The sequence below is a fragment of the Scardinius erythrophthalmus genome, assembly GCF_964197995.2.
Source record: "Scardinius erythrophthalmus genome assembly, chromosome: 24".
In the NCBI taxonomy this organism is placed as follows: domain Eukaryota; kingdom Metazoa; phylum Chordata; class Actinopteri; order Cypriniformes; family Leuciscidae; genus Scardinius; species Scardinius erythrophthalmus.
The window spans coordinates 5,621,079-5,627,078 of NC_138244.1; positions in this window are offsets into that span (position 1 = coordinate 5,621,079).

Sequence of the window (6,000 nt, forward strand, 5' to 3'; positions counted from 1 at the left end):
GTTGTGTTTACAACTTGTCAATGAGCGTTACCAGGATCAACTAAATGCTGGATTTTCAAAATGATGTTAAATTTGCGGCTCCATTGTTGCAGTGAACTTGCACGCTCTTGAGTGAATAATTTATTAGATGCACGCTGGTCTGTTATTGTAGAGACATCGACATTATATTCTCATGCCCCTAAATATGACGTGGAACAAAACGAACTGTGATTGGTTGCGTTACATATCAGTCAAACGTCCTCTAGGGCGATCCTTGACCAAGAAAAGCTGCGATAGAGTCCAGAGCTTCTGCCGTCAGTCTGAAGGTCTGGCTACGCGAGACTACCTAATCTCTAACATTTCTTCTCCTAATCTCCTTCAAATCACTTTAAAATACGGCATACTGTGCACAATTTAAATGGGTCCAATAAGTTTTCCGGTCTGCGCCGACTCTATCGTGCCATCATGTCTCTGGAGCGGATCTGCAGCGGCTCGCGTGACACTAACGTGAAACCAGACTTAATTCGTCTCAATGGAAAGCATATTTCAAATCATCTCTTTCGTTCCCTATTCCCTATATAGTGCACTATGTGCCATTCACCATGTAGAAAACAGTAAATGTGTGAACAAGTGACCGATTTCAGCCGCAGCATCAGCGTCTATTTATAATGTAAGGGGCGGAGCTTCAGATTCTAGAGCGCATTTGATTGTTGCATTGATCCATATTGGCGGAAGTGAGAGACTTCAAGTTTTGAATGCTTATTTCTTCTAAATGTGAATTTTGTCATTGTTTTGGAGCACACTAACTTTTAGATAACAGTAAGGCTTACATATTCATACTAAAAGCCAAAAAACGTCCATTTTGATTTTCACTTTAAGTCACTTTTCTGAAGTGGCAGACAGCGAGTCGACTGGGAATTCCAGCACTCAAGCGCTGTTTCGATCCGTCTGCCACCGCTATGTGAGCAGAACAGCAAAAGCCCTATTGGACGTCTGATTTTTCTAGGCCTGGCCGTGCGAGAGGGTCATTTCGCAGGGCTAGAAATCAGCTTGAGAAAGGCAGAGATCTCCGCAGCGGCTCTTTTATCTCTCTCCTGCAGTGCCACTCATGGTCTTTGTAGCCGGAGTGTGTGCGGCAGCGTCCCAGTAGATTAACACAACGCTAATAGAGCCGCCCGCCTTTGTGTTACTGAAGTGCAGTGTTTTAATCACTCTCCTCTTAATACAGTAAATCTGAACACTTTCTCGGCTGGAGCAGCGAAAACGAGAGAGAACAGGATGAAGAAACATTTTTCTAAATTTTATGTGAAAGATATAAGCTTCCAAAAGGAATGAATTAAGCACACTTGTACACTCAAGTGTCCTGAGGGAATCATTTTGGCGACTTCAGATGGCCTACATGTAAATCAGCCAGTGCAGATTAACATATTCATTTGAGTTTATTGCTATGTCGTTTATTTTGATGCCGCTGTTCATCGACACTGTTGTATTTAGTCTGAATTTATCGGTTTAATTCAAAGCTGTCACCCTACTCAAAATTAGTTTTTGTTCGAGATAGTCATATCATCTGATAATTTCACATAAAATGATTCTGCTCCCTTCAATAGATTCAGTTTATTTTTTTAGCAACTAAAAGTGATCATATATAGCTCACTATATCTCAGAAAACAGTTATAAGAAAGTTAAAAATATTCCCCCCTTGGCTTCAGACACGTCTATGTTTATTGGTGCGTTTTCTTATGGTCTTTCAACTTTTTAATTGCTTCTTTTAGCCAAAGTTTAAGCATTCATTCTGAGACATTACATTAATTGTTCAAGAAACTTTGTTCAGTTTTTAAAACCCTTCATTGCATGTTTCTATATGAATTTTTGTTGTAGTTTTGCATCCATTGTTTATACATACATTATTCATTTATTGGTGCACGCGTGTTGTTTTTCAGCCATAGCCTGTTTTCAATCCTCTTACTTTAGTGTTAAATGTTCATCTCTGTGCAATCAATAAATGATAATTGGTCGTGGGCCTCCGCTAATGTACTTATACTCAAGCCGACGACTGCATTTATAAGCCCTTTGATGTTTAAGCAAACAAATCACTCATCTTTGTTTGCGTTTATGACACTCTAAATCTGATTTGTGAGAGATACCCTGTAGCCTGAAGTGATTAATCTTTATTGTTGAAGCTTGTAAATTTGATAATGTGGCCAGTGAGGCAAGACTGTTTTGTCTGTGTAATTGTGGCCTCTCTCTATCTTTCCCCCCTGTTGTCTCATTGCATCATCTGTTGTTATTAACATGTGCTCTGATTTGTTTTCTGCATGTGTTTTGTGTCATCTCTAGTCCTCTGTGGTGTCAGACTAACTGGTTACATGAGGTCACATAATGAGTGAAGGCACACATGAATGCCATCGCTCGTCATAAAAAGCAGACTTTCCGAATTGGGGCGTCAATTAAAGAATTATAGTTGAAGGTAAATGTTATTGGTTGTAAGTTGTAATTGTAAATGTTAACCGAACATTTAATTTTTATTTCATGTATTGATGTCATTTAACCAATTTATAAGGTGATGGGTTCGTATGACAAAAGTTTAGCTAACATGCAGCTTCCACACCTAATATGCATCATTTCTTCTTCATTTTTTTTGGATAAGTGTTAAAAAAGCTCAATGCATTTGTAACAAATTTTGTCAGAAAGAAATATGAAATTGGCCAATCATTGCAACTTCCTTGTACGACAAAAATTTCCTTCACAGATTGCTAACATGCAGCTTCCACACCTAATATGCATGCATCATTTCCTCTTCATTTTTTGGATCAGTGCTAAAAAAGCTACTTTTGTCAGAAAGATAGAAAGAAATATGAAATTGGCCAATCATTGCGACTTCCGAATTCATAAATGTGAGGGCTTGAATGCAGCAATAATCTAGTAAAACTGGAGAGCAAATCATACCTGAAATCATGCGGTTATTATGCTGCAAATGATTGCATTTTGAGGTGGATGCAATTTCAGTTTATAGATGAAGTAAATCTGCTTCTTCTGAGGCCTTTTGTTGGTTTTAGCTGGTCTCACAGCCTGACCAAGCTGGTTTAACTGGATGACCAACTGACAAATGTCCAAAACATCTTGAAATCCTTCAAACCCGACCAGTTTGACCAGTGCAAACCACCTGAGGTTAAGTTCAGAGGTCTTCAACCTTGGGGTCAGTTGCAGGTTATGTTTACAGTATATTTTCATTTTCTGTAAGGCCAGTTTCTACACATAAAATATCTGGCTTATATCGTGCATAAACTGTTAAGTGAAATAGCATTACTTGGATGCAAAAATTCATTCGATTTATGCAATTCAACATATCCACTACGGTGCATCCCTGGAGAAATTTTGGAGCAATAAAAGCTGCTGATACTGTCTGCTAACAATAGTGCAAGGCCAGATTCAGCACGCTTTACATCAGTGCCAAATGTTGGATATAATAGCGGCGATGAAACATTTTCAACACTGAACATCAGTCCTCATTAGAAAAGGTAAGTTCTGGTCCAAGTGATTTGTTTTAGTATTTGTGAAGTATCAGTATCAGTATTGACTAACCTTTTAATAGTAAAAATGTTGTATTATTAAGAATGCATTTTACCAGTTATGCTTAATTCAGTTCTTGGCTGGAATTTTGGGAACAAAAAAAAAATGCTTATAATAAAAAAAATTCAGCAGAATAATGTTGCAATTTTGACCATTACATTGATATTTAAATGCATTTATAAAGTAGATGACAAGTCTATTATATTCCAGCATACAGTATACACCAAAAGAGACAGAGAGTCACTGCAAACCCCTTGACTTCCTGTTTGAGTTGCATGTTTACATTAGCCTGTTAGCGTGAGAAAGGACAGGTCCACTGTTTCAGAACGCAGCAGACATGCTCCAGAGGACACATTGTTCACCCCTCGGTCAGAGATTCACAAGAGAAACTGCTATGTCATGCATTAAAAAAAAACCTGGGGTTCGCCACGCTCGGTTTATATTAAAAGGGCTCCGTTACGAAACCTAGTGAGCCGTGTTGCTGTCTACTACACCTTATACACTGACAGTGAGGACACATGCTAACCCAAATACAACCTCTGATTTGGAAACACTACACTGAAAAAACAATGGAAAACACAGATTGTCCGATGAACTCAATTATTTGTGGTCTACACAACAAAATTGAGTTTTTCTCTTAAACTTGATGTCTTTGCTTTCAATTAATGTAATTCTCTAAAATGTGCAATATAGATTAAATTATGTGAACCAATCAAGTAGTCCAATGATTTTTTTGTGGTTTTGAATAATATGAGAAAGAGGGAGACTTGATGTTTAATGTTCGATTATGTTTTTTGATTTAGAAGCATTTAAATTACTCTGGGTTATCATTGTGGTGAAGAGATTTTGCTTGGGTTGAGGATGTCCCTGCTGGAAAAAAACACACAGCTAAAACTAGCCTAAGCCGGTTTGCTGGTCTTAGCTGGTTTAAGCTGGACTTCCAGCCTGGACAAGCTGGTGTTCAGCTGGTAGCTGGTCTCCCAGCTTGACCAGCTAAGACCAGTCTGGCCAGCTAAACAAGTGTCTAAAACCAGCCTGGGAGACCAGCTAAAACCATCCAACCCGCTTAGGCTGATTTGTTTAGCTGGGGGTGTTTTAAGCAGGTCTGCATCTGAAATAGCATTCTTCCTTATCCCTACTATATAGTTGAAAGACAGTGTGTTGAAAAACTAGTAGGCCTATGTCCAAATTCACAGTATTAATAAAACAGACGCAACATATATATATATATATATATATATATATATATATATATATATATATATAACATTGAAGGGAACCATATAAAACCACTTCAGAACGACTTCATTCGGTGATGTTGAAGTTACTGAACAAATTAAATTATGCTTGTGTTGCTTAACTGATTCATGTTGAACCGATGTAAATGGTTAAATCATGTAAATCCACACTTTTTTCAGTGCGTTGCATGTCGTCATACAAATTGCACACTTAGCAAGATGTGCACGGGAGACTAGAATTTAGCATTAGCATGTTGCTGATGTAGTCGTGTGGTAGTCTAATAAGCATAAAATACACAAATATTGGGTCAAATACTTTATGTAAATAAATCATTGAATTATTTGTATGTATTTTTCCAGCTTTCTCCAGCATCTTAAATAAAAACAATTCAGGTCTCAGTCATGCATTTTGGTATTGCCTTTTCCACACAATCCACATAATTATAATCTTTTTCAAATTGCATACATGTTTATAATGCCTTAAAGTAGGCAGCTCAGTAGGTTTCAAAATGGAGCCAAAAACTTGATGAACGCAGAGATATTATAAAGTCAAGTTTTGCTAAATTTAACCACTTTGATTGACACCACCAAGGTTTATTTCTTGATGTAACAGATCCGTAAGCACATCACCAGGACATTGAACGCTGAGTAAATGTTTGTACGTGAATCACAGTTGTTTGTCCTGGCCATATAAAATATGTCGCATATTTATTTTTTCTCCCAGGGACCCTAAACAACACACTGTGCGCTGCGGGATCATCCGATGGTTATCACGTGACGGTCACTTGAACGTTTGGGACGTGGACTCATCAATCACGGGGCCCACGTGCGGTTCGAAACCCGTAACCTCCCGCGGAGAGGTTCTGAAGATGCGACGTGCTGTTTGTTTTTCCACATCAAGAGAGCTCTTCTCTCGGAGAACCAGAGGAACTTCCATGTAAACATTTGACGTGTGAACGTCGAATGCAGAGAAGAAGGTCTCCCACTTTCTCACGCTGAACGCATCAGTAATTGTCAGGGCTTTCGAAAGCGGGATGAGCGCCTCCATAATTCTCCTCTTGACTTGAAGTGCATTAGCATTTAGTACTGACAGACTGACTGATCTCTTCCCCGATCCGGTGATGACCGATTTTAGCGATGCCGTTGCGGTCTCAGAATGAACGAGCTGATGTTGTTCTTGGCCCGCTCTAGTGTTTTGAATATGTGGTTTATT